This window comes from Dermochelys coriacea, chromosome 9 (genome assembly GCF_009764565.3).
Source record: "Dermochelys coriacea isolate rDerCor1 chromosome 9, rDerCor1.pri.v4, whole genome shotgun sequence".
Taxonomy (NCBI): domain Eukaryota; kingdom Metazoa; phylum Chordata; order Testudines; family Dermochelyidae; genus Dermochelys; species Dermochelys coriacea.
This window is the reverse complement of record NC_050076.1, coordinates 2,702,475-2,720,494: the sequence shown is the minus strand read 5'-3', so window position 1 is coordinate 2,720,494 and position 18,020 is coordinate 2,702,475. Positions and strand designations below refer to the sequence as shown.

The 18,020-nt window shown below is 48.4% G+C and overlaps 1 protein-coding gene across 1 annotated transcript in view; it reads right to left on the bottom strand.

Annotated features, from left to right (window-relative positions):
- The window catches only part of MB21D2 (Mab-21 domain containing 2), an 84,315-nt gene that overhangs the window by 1,673 nt on the left and 64,622 nt on the right, over nt 1-18,020 (bottom strand). The window lies entirely within an intron of this gene.

The following is an 18,020-nucleotide window of genomic DNA, read 5'->3' as shown; positions in this document are numbered from 1 at the left end:
GCTCATATATGCTACAGGAGACACGAGTCTGAGGTCTTGCCTAGAAGAGTTAGTGTAGCAAGCTGGGGTGGAAATTTATAGCGCACGGGTGTGCCACATGCTAACTGGCCCTGTGGAGACTTCTACTGCACACTAAAAGTTCCCCAGCGTGCTTGGACAGCAGCAGGTCAATGCACGCTAGTGAACTTTTAGTGCACGATAGCAAGGTCCACATGGATGCTGAGTGTGTGGCAGACTTCTGCTCTGTACATTGACGGGCCCACTTGCCGCACACTAACGCTCCATCCTGACAGTCCTTGGACAGTGAGCCTCTGCCAAGGATAAAGCCAGTCCCTGCTCCCACAGAAGTCAACAGCAGGGATATGTTGTCTTCAACGCAGGGATATGTTGTCTACTTAAAACAGACTGATTCTGAATATCATACTTAGCAGTACTGGATGGAAAGAACAAAGGCTTTGGAAAAAATTGTCAGGTTATTTCTACGCCTAAATTTAACTCCCGTTAAACCCTGTCAAAACCAGGTTTAGCTGTCTAGCTAGTAGGGCTCCCATTGCTAGTAGCCAAGCACCTCCCACTAATTTCAAAATATGAATGTTAACACCACCTCCCTCTCTGTCCATACCTCTCTTGTTCCCGCAGGGGAAGGGCAGAGCTGGATTAGCAGGTTGGATTTTTGGTTTGTGTTTGAGTGTCTCTGTGGAACTTACAGGGAAAGCTAAGCCAGAGAAATGGACTTTGCATTTAGTTTTGAATTTAGTGAGGTCTGTGGTTGTTTTCCCATCTTTATGGGAGGGAATTTCACAGAGTAACTCCACTTGAACACCCTGATTAACTTAATTTGGAAACTAATCTTTCAGGTTGCAAGGGAGGTGGCATTCCCTGAATGACCTGCCCTAGCTCCCACGTGAATGTGAATACTGGGCTCCTACTGTCATTGCTAAACAAACCACACCAGACTTTTTTGCTCTCATACAGTGCAGAAGTTAAAATTTTTCATTTTTGACGAGTTTTTAAAACTGTTAATTAAGAACAACAGGAGAGACTTAATCACTGCAACCTTCAAAAGAACAACACACCACATTGCACTCGATTTCTAAGTCAACTTAAAATTTTAGGCTTAAAAGTTAGCTCTCTTTTGACCACTTGACTGTTTGAAAGCCAGTGTCACTATTTGAGTTGGTCTTGTTGTTAAAGGCTCAGGACTGGGAGTTACGCTTTCCTCAGGCTCCCTGTATAACTTCTGGCAATTCAGTTAGCCAGACCGTGCCTCAGTTTCCCATCTGTGAGCTGAGGATCATGATACTCACCCACTTCGTCAATGGTTTTAGTTTGCTTTGAGATCTGCAGTTATAAGATACTTGACAGTTGCATTATCCCCCCGGACCACCAGTACATACTACACGTTTTGAGGTGTCACTCTGGGAGTGATTTATTTCTTGGCACACGTTTTATAAAAGTAGCCTCCGTGCCCCGCTTCTTTCCATCTACATTACTGATGCCGGATTGAACCCTTCCACTACGATGACACCAAGCTTAAACGAGAACACAAAGGAGAGCAAGTTGACAAGGAGGGGGAGTGGAGTGGAGAGAGGAAAAACAGTTGGTCTTTAACTAAAGGCCATGCAATATGGTGCCAGAAACCACAAAGGGACACTTCACTGCAAGGTTTATCCTGAGTGAAAGCACCACAACACCTGAGTGAGAGGGTTTTGTGTGTGGATGGGAAAGGGCTTGGGACAACCTCAAGTAAGATTCTGGTCTCTCTCTGCGCTGAAGACAAACTCTAATCACCCTCTGGACAGAGAGTTGGCTCTGGGTCTTAACACAGATTCCCAACAATTCTCCCCCTCATTTAACGTTTCGCCTCCATCTCCATTCAGCTTTCAATTTCTTCCTGGAGAACTGAAGTTGCTCCCTGCAAGTGCCCTTTGCCCTCCCTGCCCCAAGTCGGGGTCACCTTCCTGACAGCTGAGACCCATGGCCGGGGTTGTCTTCCCTCCACAGAGTCCTGGCCTCAGGGAGAGAAATGGCTCCATAAGAGAGTGAGAGTCTGGCCTCCCTCACACCTTCCCTGCTCTGATCTCCCCATACGTGGCCCCTGCTGTCACCCCTGAAGGTGGTTTTGGGGGGCTTAGTTACATGGTGGGCTGTATTATCCTGATGGGTGGAGTTGGGGACCAGGCCCGTCTCCCTGGGCCAGGTAGTGTTGCTCACTCTTACCTAGTGTCCAAAAAAGGCTCATCTGTAAAGTGCATCCGAAGCAGAGTCCAGCTGCCCTCACTGTCAGACACTGCCCTGACACTCTGCCCCCAAATGCTTGCTTTTTAGGGCAGAGTCATCAGCCGGCCTACACAGCCATGCAGGGGGGAAAAGGGGACATGGCTCCCTCTGACTCGCCTACCCGGGCTACTCACACCCTGGGGTCATGATGAGAGGAGGGGAGCAGCCACTACCAGGATGACAGTCCCCCCCTTCCAACACACCAGCCAATGCACCCTCTCCTCCTTCGCCCCCACACACCCGCCAGCAGCGCCTAGCCAGGGCAGAGGGAGAAGCAACCTGCACTGGTGTAAGCTTGGAAAAGCTTACTCCCCCCAGCAAGCAGGGCCAGAACTGTGACTCTGGCACAGTTAATGGGATCCCTGCTCTTCCTTATGACCTGTGTTGCCCTACACACTGCCCCTTACGCAGGACAAGTTGCTAGGTACCAATCCTGCCCGTAGGCTGGTCCAAACACTCCCTCTAACATAGGACCACAACTTATCCCCCCCACCCATGGGTAAGTTTTCAGATATTCCCGGGGCCAGGATGTAAGAGAATTCTACAGAAATTACTCTTAAAACTTGCAGAAGTTGACAAATATATATTTCCTAAATACTTTTTGCAGTGTGCTACAGGAGGGATAAAAATAATCTATTAAATTCTATAGGATGGTCCGCAAAACCTACGTACAGTACAAGAGATATCACAGCATTACAACTTAGTCCTGTGGAGCACAGAGTCCCTGGCTGTTACAGCCCTGGTCTGGGCAGAACAACACTCCATCTAATATTCCAAACATAAAGACTCTTTCACTGTTTCGTTGGGCAAGACTTCTGCCCAGGTAAGAATGTTAGCATGGAACACTTATTTGGCACTTTCAGCATCACTGACTAATTGCGTCTGATGTACAGCAACCAGCCAGACTCACTTGGAAAGTTCTATATAAATGTAAATGGGTTTGGCGATTTCTCTGTAGAAAAACACAAAAAACTGGCTGCAAAGACAGAAAAATATTTTAAAAGCAAAACATACAACACCAGCCCCATCCTGAGGTTTAAACCCACCAATATTCAGCACATCCAGAATTAAAGAGAGAGAGAGTGTGTGTGTGTGTGTGTGTGTGTGTGTGTGTGTGTGTGTGTGTGTGTGTGTGTGTGTGTGTGTGTAAAAGAGAGAGAGAGAGAGAGACAGACAGACAGACAGACAGACACACACTTTGTGAACCTTTACAAGCTGTCACTTGTCTTGTCTCGTGGTAGAAAAAGGTGGTGGATGAACCCAAACAACCAACCTTCAAACCCGTGGGGTTCAGTAGGGGCAACAGCTAGGACAGAGGAAGATGGAACCACCTGTGAGCCAAAAGTGGTGGGGCTTGCAGCAGCAGCGTTGGGCTCAGATGGGAAGAAGCCTCTTCTGAGCCCAGGCTGTGGTGTGATCATAAGAAGTTGCAGCTTTTAAAGGGCTGAAGCCCCCTGGGTACAGCTAGAGGACCCCTGACCATCTTGCACCCCAGCTGACAAGGCCCCTCTGCTCCCCCATGGTAAAACAAAACTGGAAGTGTTCGTTTCCCATTGTAAAGCCATCTGAAATGCCAGCAGTCAGAGAGTGCTTTTGATAAGCAGTCTGCAATTCCTCTAGAGATAAGAGCCTGTGTGTGAGCTCCATTAGCAGGCTAGTCTGCAAGTTCGCAGAAATTTGAAAGGAGAAAGTGTAATAAATCACCAGCCATTCTTTTCCTTGCAGACATCTGGATCTACCAGTCCGTCGGGAACTGCGAAGCATTAAGGTCCACACAATGGCTACAGATGAACCAATGGTCTGTCAAAATCTCTCTGCCTGGAGAACTGCAGATTTTAAATCCAAGCCCATCTGAAGCTTGCATCCTTTCCCCTCCAGATACTGCAACATGAGCACCCGCTGATCAAAAATACCAGGAGCTCCAGCATGCAGCCAGAGAAGGAATCTCCGTGAGTGATTAGGACCAGCAATGCTGCTACATTTGAAGACCACAAAGTAGGGGTTTGAAACAGGGTCTCCTCCATTTAAAATGTACATAAGACATAAATGAAAGGCTCTGTGAAGAGCAGAGCTGGTCACGTACAAGATTCAGTGAGGTTTTAAGGAGGCCTATGGACTTTGCTAAGCACTCAAACCAGCCCTCTTTTTTACAATTCTATTGAGTATTTGAAAATATATAAAGGAATATCACATAAAAACAGTAAACTGAGCATCCTATTTTGGCATCAAGCCTCACAACTGATTGGGCCAAATACCTGTATCCAAAGTAGCAAATGTATACCCAGCTGACTCAGGCCGATCTAGCCTAGCAAAGCTGGGAATATTAAAGAGGCAGGATATGGTCCAAGTGAACTAAAGTCCTAATATTTGAGAAACAACTGTGGAAGGCCAGGAATCAGGACTCTTGGTTTCTCCTCTTGGCTCTGGGAGCAGATTGTGGTTTAGAGGTTACAGACAGTGAAATATGACAGGGTCCCTGTTTGAATCATCTTTAGGGACTGAACCCAGGACCTGTGGATGCAAAAGCATGAGCCTCAATCACCTGGGATCAAAGATCTGATCTCTCAACATTAAGGCAGGAGAGGAGTCATAGACCTCTACCTATGGCCTTGCTGCTAGAGGGTAACAGAGAGCCATATGTTGTCAGAGTGGATTACAGAAGTACTTTGTTTTGGCATGTTCTCTCTGAAAGCTTGTTCAGCAAGTAGCTACTTGGCTTCAGAGACCTGGATTCTTTTCCCAGTTCTGTCTGAGGTGACATCACAGAAACTCTGTTTTCTTACCTATGAAATTAGCAAGTACTGCCCCAAGGTATGAAATCTTGGCTCCTCATGTCAAACATAAAAGTACTAAAACCAGCAGTCAGTAGAAGCTCTGGGACCAGAGCCCACAGTCACAGAGCTTGTCATTTAGCGCGCATTCCACTAGGCTACACTGTGTGTGCAAGAGAGATTATTTTTGTTAAAATAAATCACTGTCCTTTTAATAACAGGAAACGTGATCTATTTTTATTCCCACATCCTGCAAGGGAAAGGAGGGCAGAGCATTACAAAAGGAGTAGGAGGAGGGGCGAGCTTTACCTAACTTTTCCTTTTGGGATATACCCTTGAATGAACTGGGATGCTTCACAGCACAAGACACAACGTATCCTGTACATTAAGTAATGCTGAGAAGCTCTCAGCCCATTACGGTATTTCAATGTGAATTGATTTCACAGCAGCCGCTGTGCATGCAGGGCTCTGCTTCCACCCAAGGAGATACTTCAAGCAAATAAGCAGATTTACAGTTCCCTCTACAGAGAAACTGACCATGAAATAAAACACCAACGTCTTCTCAGACATCCATTCGTTTCCTGATCTTTCATCTAGTCCTGATGTCTTAATTAAGCAGCTATAGCTAGAGAATAAGGAAAGCAAGCACCAGCCTGAAAAAAAGGGAGATAGGCTATACTAATAAGACCAACCTGGTCTCATCAGGTTAAACCTTGTGACCTCTAGTGCAGCCCGAGTACCCAGAATGCAGCAGAAAAGCCATCTTTCTGCTGCATGGGGAAGAGGAAGAGCCCCCCCAGAAAGCATACAGCCCAGTCTCTTGTGTGCTCTGGATAAGCATCAGAATATGCACTGCTTCTCTGGGACAAGTTGGAGCTCCAGGGGCTAGATCTGCCATGTTTCCATCTCCGCCAGGCGACAGGGAAAGTTGCTTCGCAGATTGTTAGTGGCCTGCTGGTGGAAGCAGCAGAAGGGATGTACCAAGCAAATGCATACCTCGGCCAGGCTCCCCCCAGCCCAGTGTCACCCACTGCTCAGCCTGGACTATCTCCTCCAGGCAGCATGCACCTTGAGCTGCCATATCTTCCCAGATGCTGGGCCCCACGCTTTGTCTTAAACCAGGTGTTAACATAGTCCAGCATCAGATTGTTTCCCCCACCCCTGCCTGTTTTATATCCTACTAGGATACAGGGCAAGCACTAGTCCACTGAACTCTGCAGCATCTGAAAATCAGCCAGCCCGAGTTGCTACAGAGCATATGGCCCAGAGCTGGTAAAGGATTGCTGTGAAAGCAGCAGCAGCGAACCCAGGACTGCAGGGAGGGCAGGGGCTGGTCATGAGGGAAGAGCTTAGAGACTTGCTAGAAGAAAACAAATGAGAGTTTATGGGAAGTGAGTGCATGCAGCCTGCTGGCAGCAGTGCACTGGAGTTCAACAAGAAAGCTGTGCTAACCAGCCATTATGCCTTGCTACTGCACTTTCTCCAGTCACCTCTTGACTTTGCCATCAAATAGGACCTGAGGCGAAGCACAGAGCCACATAGCATCAACTGTTAAAAATAGCTGCACCACACGATAATCGCCCAGCTTCTGCCCCTCAGCCCTTGTGTAGCTTGGAAAAGACAGCCCCCCGGCGTGTGCACAGAGCCCCACTCCCGCTGGTTGCCCACGTTTGGCCTAGGATTTGGGTGTGTTCTATGGAGACTCACTGACCCTGGGATACTCCCAGAACCATCCAGGAGACAGCGCTACGGCACTGCTGGCCCACGCCTACAGCCACCGCTCCTGAAGTCACATAAAGCAACAGCTCAGCTTCCGTTTAAAACAGAAATGCCCATTTCTAGCCCACACTGTTGGAAAGAAAAGCTTGGCCATGGGACCCAGATGTGGAAGAGGCAGAGGTGCCTGCCTGAGTCTGCACAGAGCCTGGAACAGACTGGGAAAAGATGGGACTGCCTCGTGCATCTCAATGGGTGTTAAGATTCAGGCCCAAGCAGGTGTCCTGACAACCCCACCCCAGCAGAGGCTGCATGTGGTAGGTGGGGAAAAGTGCAGCGTGTCCAGTCCCCGCACCCAGCAGGTACAGCCCAGCCACTGGAGTACGAACTAGGACAACTGCCTGTTGCCGCCCCGGCCCCTTCAGGCAGTTGGGGGAGGAGGTGACCCCTGCAGATATCTATCCTTGCTGCCCCCACGGGGAGGGGGTCCCTGCTGCTGCTGCTCCTCGGGAAACCAAGGGGCACTGGGCTGCTGCCTCTTGCACCTTGAATGAGAGGGGAGCCTCCCCCGTCCCCCACTGCCATGGTCTGGCACAGCCTAGTGGTTACAGCACGAAACTGGGAGTCAGACTCTTGGGTTCTCCGCTGGATTTGCTGTGTAACCTCAAGCACAACACATAGCCTCTCCTTGTCTCACTCTCCCCATCTTTAATATAAAACCATTTCACTTCCCCAGGCAATTCTCACACTCGGCTGCTGGGGGAAATGCCGTGAAATTCCAGACTAATCAACAAAACATCAGCTCTGTCTACAGAACAAGAGCTGCATCCAGGCCAGCCTTCTTGAGCTAGCTCAAATCCAGCAGGGCAGGTAACAACAGGGAAGACCGGGCAGCATGGGCAGGTACCAGCTCAGCACAGACCCCAGGTATGTACTCTGCTTGCCAACCTGCTCTGAATTGCAGTGGACGAGAAGCTGGATACGAGTCAGCAGTGTGTCCTCGTTGCCAAAAAGGCCAACGGCATATTGGGCTATATTAGTAGGAGCATTGCCAGCAGATCGAGGGAAGTGATTATTCCCCTCTATTCAGCACTGGTGAGGCCACACCTGGAGTACTGCATCCAGTTTTGGTCCCCCACACTGCAGCAGGGATGTGGATAAATTGAAGAGAGTCCAGTGGAGGGCAACAAAAATTATTAGGGGGCTGGGGCACATGACTTACAAGGAGGGGCTGAGGGAACTGGGTGCAGAAGAGAAGAGTGAGGGGGGATTTGATAGCAGCCTTCAACTACCTGAAGGGGGGTTCCAAAGAGGATGGCGCTCGGCTGTTCTCAGTGGTAGCAGATGACAGAACAAGGAGCAATGGTCTCAAGTTGCAGTGGGGGAGGTCTAGGTTGGCTATTAGGAAAACCTATTTCACTAGGAGGGTGGTAAAGCACTGGAATGGGTTCCCTAGGGAGGTGGTGGAATCTCCTTCCTTAGACTGTTTTTAAGACCCAGCTTGACAAAGCCCTGGCTGGGATGATTTAGTTGGGGTTGGTCCTGCTTTGAGCAGGAGGGGGACTAGGTGACCTCCTGAGGTCTCTTCCAACTCTGATCTTCTGTGATTTGATGAAGCCTGTTCTGTACCGCCCTCACTGCTACTGGTCCCCGCACTAGTTGGATTCAAGCTAGCTCAGGCAGGGTACCTGGGGCACAGCTTTCGTTACGTAGGTACGGCCAGGGTCATTTACAGGAGCGCAAGGAGCCGGCGGTTTGCAGTTTTTTGGGAATCCTGCCGCAAACAGCAAATCCTGGGGACCGTTCTCCCTGCTGCAGGAAGGAACATTCTGCAAAGGAAAACCCACTGCAGCGTTCTCCCACCTTCCCCTAGAGCAGCGTTTCTCAAACGATGGGGCGGGCCCCCGAAGGGAGGTGTGGGAACATGTCATGGGAGGCGCGAGCTGTGTGCTTATTTCCCCCCACCCCTTGACTGTCAGCCCTGGATGGCTGGGGGTCATGCAGAAGGGCCAGGCACACCCAGGAGGCGGGGATAAAGGGGACAGCTGGAGCCCTACCACCTGGGTTCTCCTCCCTTCTCCAATCCTCAATCCCTCACTGGGAGGCAGCCCTGGCTCAGGCTCTCCCCACTCCAATCCCTCACCTGGAGGCAGCAGGACTTTGGTTGTCAGCTCCAGGGTGGCGGCAGCACAAATGAAAGGGTGGCAATGGGGTGCTAAGTCTGCTGTGAAAAGTGATATTGATAGATAACACTTTTCATATTGCCTCCCTTCTGTGCTGCTGTTGGCTCGGCCATGCCTTCAGAGCTGGGTGCCCGGCCAGCAGCCACTGCTCTCCGCTCTGCCTTCAGAGCTGGGCGGCACTACTTGTGGGGCAGGGGACAGCGAAAATGACTACAGACACAAAGAAGTGGGGCCCGATCAAATAACTTTGAGAACCATTGCCCTAGAGTGACTCACCCCTAATTCCAAGGGCTTCATTAAAGGAGGCTGATGTGTCTGCTTTAATGCAAGCGATGTGCACTCAGGGAAGGTATGCACAGATTCGTCCATTCCTCTTGCTAATTGTAAATCTATTTGTGATCAGTGCAAGTTCCCATTCTATTGAGCAAACAGAAGAGTGAGCTCTTTAAAACAGTCTTTAGTTACAAAGCGCATATTAGGGGAGTGCTGACAGAAGCACTCTTGGGGGAGTCAGGATGGAGAGAATAAGCCATGTGATGCCAATTCAGTCCAATATGGGATGCAAGCCAAGCAAGCAATTCTTTGTGGATTGCTATGCTGGAGCCCTAGAGATTTTTCTCCTTTTAGCCATCTTTTGTGAGCAGGCGGCAGACCTAGCAGGTAACTAGCATCTTGTTTTAAAAAAAAGTCAAGCTTTTATCTCTATGCTTTCTTTACAAGCTCAGGAAGAAACTAGGACACTTCTTTCTTTTAACTGCATGCCTCTGTCAGAATCCCTACTGTGAGCAGATATCCTGTATGTTGAGGCCTAATGGTGATAGGAAAAATGTAAATTAGACTCTGGGAGTCAGATTCTGATCACCAACTCATGGTGCAGGAACGACGCTGTTCATCCAATAGAGTTACCCCGTATTTTCACCAGGGAAGCTGAGATCAGAATCTGGCCCTGAAAGCAAAGCACAGAAAGAGGATCACAAATTGAACAGAGGGATATCATGGTCTGAATAAGGACCATGAGTTCGGAGGGCAGAAGCCAAGCAGGGGAGAGGGGAGAATGGATAGAAAAGATATAATCAGCAAGTAGCTTGATGGTGCTCTGTTTAACATTAGAAAGCATAGTATCTTTTATCCTTGAAATCTGTTTCCTTGACATTGGGCCTCCGTTTATTTAAGCAGAATATGATTTCTCATAAACACTCAAGTTATCTTTTCAGTCATCATTGTTCCACTGATGGAAATGCACCTTCTTCCACCTGCACAGGTATTTACAAACCAAATAGAAGGTGGCGACAATTCTGTCTTAGGATACCTCTGTGACCCAGTTCAAAAGGGATCCTTTATTCAACAGGGCACGAAACACGAGTCTTAATGAGGTGAGCTGCTTTGGCACAAACAAAAAAACCCGAAAACCCACACACCTTGAACTCCCCTGTCAGGAGCCAAAGAAACTAGGCTAAAACACTGAAGTCTCTGGCAAAATCTTTGTTGAATTTGATGGGACAAAAAGTGGCTTTTTGCAGACAAGGCTCTGGTAATCTCACTCAATCTCTTTTTTTAGGAAGTGTTTTACTGCCACTTTCTTTCAAAGTGTGTGTCACTAAATGAACCTGCCCTTTGAAGGAGAGCTCAAGAGAATTTTGTTTTTTTTTAAATATTATTTTGGGAAACTATTTTTAAACCTCATGTCAAAAGTCAGGTGTTGCTACCTTGTGGAAATTGGGTAATGTAATGCCAGGAGCATGAGCCAATAGGAAAGAAATAATGACTCTGAAAGAGCCAAGAGCTGGAGACGCCAGCCATCCAATTCACCCACACGCCGTCCCCAAAATAAGGCTGCAGGTCTAGGATTAGGACACAGAGCAGTTAGTGGAATTTCATTGATCTTGATGGCACCAGTACATAGTTTGGGCAGCATTTTCATTAAAAAAGTCTCATAAGTAGTATACACCTCAAATCACTGTACCTGCCAACTAACTACTTTAAGCTACAGATGTTTGCACCCCCAAGTTACTACCTAACTGGTGCCCTGGTACAGCATTTATCTTTTTTGGGTTTTCCAACCTCTCAGCATTGCTGCGGAGATTGCATCCCAAATAAGCTCCAGAAGCAATATTAGAACACACCCATGCCCCTGGGGTGCTGCTCAGGTGTGACCATGAGGGAGGCTTCAGCCCAGAAGGTTTTGCTTTGGAAGAGACTCAAGGCGTTTACTCTTTTGAGGCCCAGTCCTGCAAGGTGACTGAGTGCTTTGAAGGAAGGACTCAGCAGCACCTGCCAGGATTGGACCCCTATGACTTGTATTCAGTACTTCCAGTCCCCGCACTGTTAGCGGCATCTCTGCTCTTCCCGACCCCTGGCCAGCTCCTCAGTCATCTGGCCTGGCAGACGCTGTAGCGTTAACTCAGCCCTGGTCTGCAGCTCATCTGCTCCCTGGGACGCAGCTTTTACCACACACCAAGCCCCACCTAGCGGACAGTCTCTCCGCCTTCCCCAACAAGTCCACCGGTTCAGCATGGGCTACCGGTGAGAGGTGCCCTCCTGTGGCATCATGTGGGACACTGAAACAGAGGGCTGCCGCGGCTGTACCTGGGAAGAGACTGAAGTAGGACTTCAAAGCCCTCAGTGTTTCATGCAATGGAAACCCAGCGCAGGCTCAAAACTGACCAGTCGCTGCCAGGTGTCTCCGCTTGCAGGTCCAGCTGCCTCCCAGTGATGGTCACAGCAATTCTATACCCACACAAGGAACAAATTCCACTCGTAGTCACTCCCAGGAGCCTCCCAGTCACGCCAAGGAGAGGGGCACACAGTCCCATCAGGTCAGACTTTGACCAGAGTACGCACAGCACTTGGGGTTTCTCCAGGATGGTTTACTGCCCTGGGTACATACAGTTTGCTATTTGTCTTCTAGTCCCTAGAGGTACAAATCGCTAAATGAGTCCACAGAGCCCTGTTTGCAGACAGCTCACGTGTGCTATGCTGACAGAAGCGCATCCACACCCAGTGTTCCCCCCCACCCCCTTTCAGTCAGTGTGAACCCAGGGGTGCACCGAATGCGAGAGGCAGTGGGGCTTAGAGATAGCGCCCCCAACTGGGATTCAGGAGACCCGGAGTCTATTCTTGGCTCTGCCATTGGCCTGCTGTGTGATCTCAGGCAAGTCACTTCACCTCTGTGCCTCAGTTTCACTATCTGTAAAATGCGGATACGGATACTGGACTCCCTCTGTACAACACTCTGAGATCAACTGATAAAAACTTCTATATAAGAACTAGACATTGTTTTGCTACTGCTAGGCCTGTACATGGATATCTCACACAATTTTTGTCTCCAGTGACCCAGCCATGACATTTCACTTCCGTATCCAAGTCTGGCTGTTCTTTATGGAGACTACTGACACACTGCATCCAATATTCTTCATAGTAATATTATTACGATTATGGCATAATTGTGACGCATTTTGTACAAGACAGGTCCTGTGAGGTATCATTGGAAAAGTGATGATTTGCTGTTTGCATGTATCACTAATATTGACTAGGGATCTGTATTTCAAATGGGCTCACTCTGCATGTGTGCCTGCGGGGTTGGGGATTATCCTGGCTGTAGCCTCTCTATTGTTGGTTCATGCAGTGGCTGGTCAGCCTGCATGTAACTGCAGCTGGGTGATCCGGGAGAGGATCTGCAGCTTGTGGGAGAGGGAGCTCAGGCTGGGGAGTCAGAGGGCTCAGTGGTACCCCCGTTCCAGGTGGCACCCCAGGGTGGGGGAACCCAACACAATTACTTACAGACAGGGTAAACTCCTCCTAGAAACGTGGGCCTGCCACGCCCACCACCGATATGTTCCTGTTCTAAAATAATACTTCCCGGCTACTGGGCAACACAAGGATCTGGGTCCTTCCCTCACAAAATCTCCCATAAACCATTTGGCAAGAATAACTTCAGTGTAGTGCTTCAGTGTAGACACTCACTACAGCAGCGGGAGGAGTTTTTTCCAATCACGGTAGTAAATCCACTTCCCCAAGAGGCGGTAGCTAGATTCACTGAAGAATTCTTCCATTGCCCGACTGCGGTCTACATTGGGGCTTGGGTCGGCTCAACTACGTCGCTCAGGCATGTGGATTGTTCACATCCGAGACCAAAGTACCTGAGTCAACCTGACTTTCTAGTAAAAAGAGACTAGCAAATTTATTAGAGCATAAGCTTTCATGAGCTACAGTTCACTTCATCGGAAGCTTATGCTCTAATAAATTTGTTAGTCTCTAAGGTGCCACAAGTACTCCTTTTCTTTTTGCGAATACAGACTAACACGGCTGCTACTCTGAAACCTGACTTTCTAGTGTAGACCAGCCCTAAGACTTGCTATACTCCCTTTTCCCCCACACCATCATTTGTATAAGGAACAAATAATCAACAGAGGGAGACCTGATCACATCCTTCGGTATTTAGTGTCCAGTTTCTGATAACCCTGCAACAACTGCTCAAGCATGAAACCAGCAGCTCATATGCAAGCAAACCATTCTCACACCCTCCATTATCCTATGGTTAAGTCTACTGGGCTGTATACCATGGGACACCTGAGAGCACACTGTATGCGATGAGAATCCCAGATTACCCCCCTCAGACAGGAGAGGCCTGCGAGAGCAGGAAAGGTATTTATTAGAAAGCAACAGGTTCCTTGTAACATGGGTGGGAGCGACAGAGATGCCCCCATATTATTTCCTTCCACCAAAAATCTCTCTTCCTCCTCGTCTTCCTATTTGTGACATCTCTGACGGTCCCAATGCAGAATCTTTTACTACAAGAGATGACCCAGTGAGGATCCCTTTAATAGTCTGTGTTGACCTTTATATTAGGTACGCATTCTGTTTCTAAAATTGTTTCCAGGCATTTCCATGGTGTTCATCACCACTGAGTGAATGCAGCTAGAACCCTGGCTCGACAACTGGTACAAAAGAGGCACAAGGCACCTGCAGGCACCGAGGAGGTGGAAGCAAGGGGTTAGGATCCACCTGGAATGTGGTTCTCCCTAAACAGCTGAATGTGCTTGACAGACCAGCACAGGTCCTCAACATGCCCCACCTCCAGGGACCAGCTCGCCCTTCCACCAACCCCCTTAGAGCCACACTGAGAGGGACACTCCACACACAAATTGCTCCCGCATGCAAAGGGGACTTGAATACCTTCCAGGAGTGCTGCCACGGGGGGCCAGGGGCCTGCATTGCAAATGGGGAGGAGATGACACTGGAATATCCTCTCTCAACACCACAGAGTTTCTCAGAAAACAGGAACAGTTAATGTAGGCACAGCAGGCTGGGGCTGCTTCATAGATCTACCCCCAGGGACAGGGGAAGCCAGAGATGGGGGTGGGGGGCACTGGCAGACCAGGTGACAGCTCTTGCCTTGGCTTTAGGCCTCAGCACTGCTGCAAAACAGCCCAGCTCACCTGTGTGGTAGTATGGTTAAGATGGGTAGTGGACTCATAAGAAATGTGTTTAGACTTTATGGAATGCTTGTAAATTGCTGCCTGTATTGACCCTACTTACAATGCCTGTATCCCGTGCCGTAAGGTAATACTGAAGCGTTTCTGCTATAGCTGTAAAATGGTTGCTCTGAACAGTGTAACTCACCAACCAAGACAACCTCGTTTAAAATGCTAAATCCCTGTCATAACCATAAGGGTAGCCTAAAATCCCTCTTTACCTGTAAGGGGTTAAGAAGCTCAAATAGCCTGCGTGCACCTGACCAAAGGAACCAATGGGGACAAAATTCAGAGTAGCAGCCGTGTTGGTCTGTATTCGCAAAAAGAAAAGGAGGACTTGTGGCACCTTAGAGACGAACAAATTTATTTGAGCATAAGCTTAAGTGAACTGCAGCTCACGAAAGCTTATGCTCAAATAAATTTGTTAGTCTCTAAGGTGCCACAAGTACTCCTTTTCTTAATGGGGACAAAAGATACTTTCAAATCTGGGGGGGGGAGGGGGAAGGCTTTTGTTTGTGCTCTTTGTTTACGTGGTTGTTCTCTCTTGGGACAGAGAGGCCAGACAGAAATCCATCTTCTCCAACTCATCCTAATCCAAATCTCCAATATTGCAACCAGCAGAGGTAAGCCAGGCAAGCGATTCAGTTTATCTTTTGTTTTATGTGAATTTTCCCTGTGTTAAGGGGGAGGTGTATTCCTGTTTTCTGTAACTTTAAGGTTTTGCCCAGAGGGGGATCCTCTGTGTTTTAAATCTGAATACCCTGTAAAGTATTTTCCATCCTGATTTTACAGAGATGATTTTTACCGTTTTTACCTTTTTTTTTTTTTAAATAAAATATTTCTTTTAAGAACCTGATTGATTTTTCCAAGACCCAGGGGTTTGGGTCTTTGATCATTTTATAACCAATTGGTTAGGATATTATTCTCAAGCCTCCCCAGGAAAGGGGGTGTAGGGCTTGGGGGGATTGCTGGGGGAAGAGGAACTCCAAGTGGTCCTTTTCCCTGGTTCTTTTTTAAATCACTTGGTAGTGGCAGCATACCTCAGTCCAAGGACAAATAGAGATTTGTGCCTCGGGGAAGTTTTTAACCTAAGCTGGTAGAAATAAACTTAAGGGAGTCTTTCATGCAGGTCCCCACGTCTGTACCCTAGAGTTCAGAGTGGGGAGGGAACCCTGACAATCCCCAATGAGCCTCTTGCCCATCAGGAAGGGCTATCAGAATGAAATGGACCATTGTGCAATGTCACAATACAAAGACTTTGCTAATTGCCCCTCCGCGGGCTATGTGCAAGGGCTTGTCCCATCAACTTAAATTCTGGAAGGAAATAAAGATAGCGGACATGAAAAGTTTGGCTGTTTGGACTTTCACAGGGCTGGAGCTACAAAACAGAAGCAGAGACCCTAGGGTCAACTTGGATTAGCCCTAAAAGACATTCAGAGCTAACAGATTACTGCAACTCAGTTACCTTTTGGAACCATTTGTAACTCATTTGTGTGTGTGTGTGTGTGTATATATATATATACACACACACACACACACACACACACACACACACACACACACACACACACACACACACACACACGTTTGTCTGCTTTAACCTGTAAATAACTCATTTATTTTTCCTAGTTAATAAAGCCTTAGCTAGGGTATGTCTACACAGCAGAGAAAAACCCACACATGGGTAAAATGAGTTTGTTGTCTTTCTTCCCCCTTTTACAGATAGGGAAACTGAGACACAGAGGTGCAGTGACTTGACAGAGGTCACAGAGTGGGCCAGTGGCAGAGTCAAGAACAGACCTCAGGTCTCCTGAGTCCTGTGAGGTGGGAGGACCCTAGAGCCCAGGCTTCAGCCTGAGCGCAGAAGCCTACAGAGCAACAAAACAGCCCTGCAAGCTTGAGTTGGCTGGCACGGGCCAGCCGCAGGTTTTTCTTTGCTGTGTAGACAGACTTTTAGTTTACTATAGGACTATTTGTGTTGTCTTTGGTGAGAGATCTGAGATACAAACTGACCTGGGGTAAGCGACTGGTCTCTTGGGACTGGGAGCAACCTGAATGTTTTGTGACCCTTTGACGCACTGCAACTATCACCAAGTCCAGTTTGCCTGGGTGGCACGACAGACCGGAGTGCCCAAGAGGACTGTCTGGTAAGACGGTTACATTGCTTCAGGTGTTCACATCTGTTACCGGGCTGGTGAAATCAAATTGTAGAACATGCAGCCAGTCTGGGGAGTCTGCCTTGAGGCTGGTGCTCACCATCATGAGTGCGCTCCAGACAGCATGATGGGGGGGGGTCCAATGGAGCTACACTAGGGGAAGTCCTCCAGAGAACAGAGCAATGGGGGAGGAGGAAATGGAGCATCCCTGGAGGATGGGCTTGGCCTCCCACAGATCCTCTAGAATCCACCTACTGCACGTGTGACCCTTGGCCTGTCTGATCAGATAACCAAGGGGCATCTTTTGGGGTGGCAGAGATTTCCTAATAATAAAAATCTCCTCCCAAGACTTTTGTTGTGGGCGGGGGTGAGCTGGGTCCTGGGTCAGAAGGCAATAACTAGCTCCACACCCCTATACAAAGCATCAAGGCAGAAATAAACACAACTGCGACTGCAGCCCCAGGATCTGAAGAGGGGGATCTTTCCCCAGCAGAGCAAACAGGGGCACTCAGGTTATTTAGCACAGCAGAGAATGGCAAGAGCCACATTTTTACAGAATCAGGTCTATTAAATACCCTCCTTAGCTCTGATGTACAAGGAAGAATACAAGAATGGGTCAAACTCTCAGATAGTGGAAAATGGTGCAGCTCCACTTAAGACAGTATTACAGATGTAGCCACTGGAGGGGATCTAAGTGGATTTCCCCCACAACCCTGAACTTATTACTACCCTGGGGACAGCCCCTGAGAAGTGGCTGCAAGTCTCATGCATCCTCACATGCAGTTGTTCCAGTTTTATCGCACTGAGGTTATACTAAGTGGGGCTGTTGCTACTTCTGCCAATGAACTAAGCCTGTTCTGTGACGTTGTGGGAACGCCCGCCCTGCTTCCCCAGGCTAAAGAGTGGAGGAATGGCCAGGATAATCTAATAGGTTTTGCCATTGGTACATTCTCGGCATTTATAGTCATTTAGAAGTTTAAGTGCAAATGAACGTTGTCATCTGTTAGAGCAGTGACAGGTTTCAGAGTAGCAGCCATGTTAGTCTGTATTCGCAAAAAGAAAAAGGAGGACTTGTGGCACCTTAGAGACTAACAAATTGATTTGAGCATAAGCTTTCGTGAGCTACAGCTCACTTCATCGGATGCATTCAGTGGAAAATACAGTGGGGATATTTATATACATAGAGAACATGAAACAATGGGGGTTACCATACACACTGTAATGAGAGTGATCACTTAAGGTGAGCAGTGGTTCTCAACTGGGAGCCCTGAGCAGATTTCAGGGAGTCTGCCAAGCTGGACTATGAGTCCAGACTAAGTGAATCTGCCCAGCATTAGACTCACTTGAGGCTCAGGGCAGAAGGCTGAAGCCCCATCGCATGGGGCTGAAGCCCTGGGCCCTGAGCCCTGCCACCAGGAGCTGAAGTCAAAGCCCGAGCAA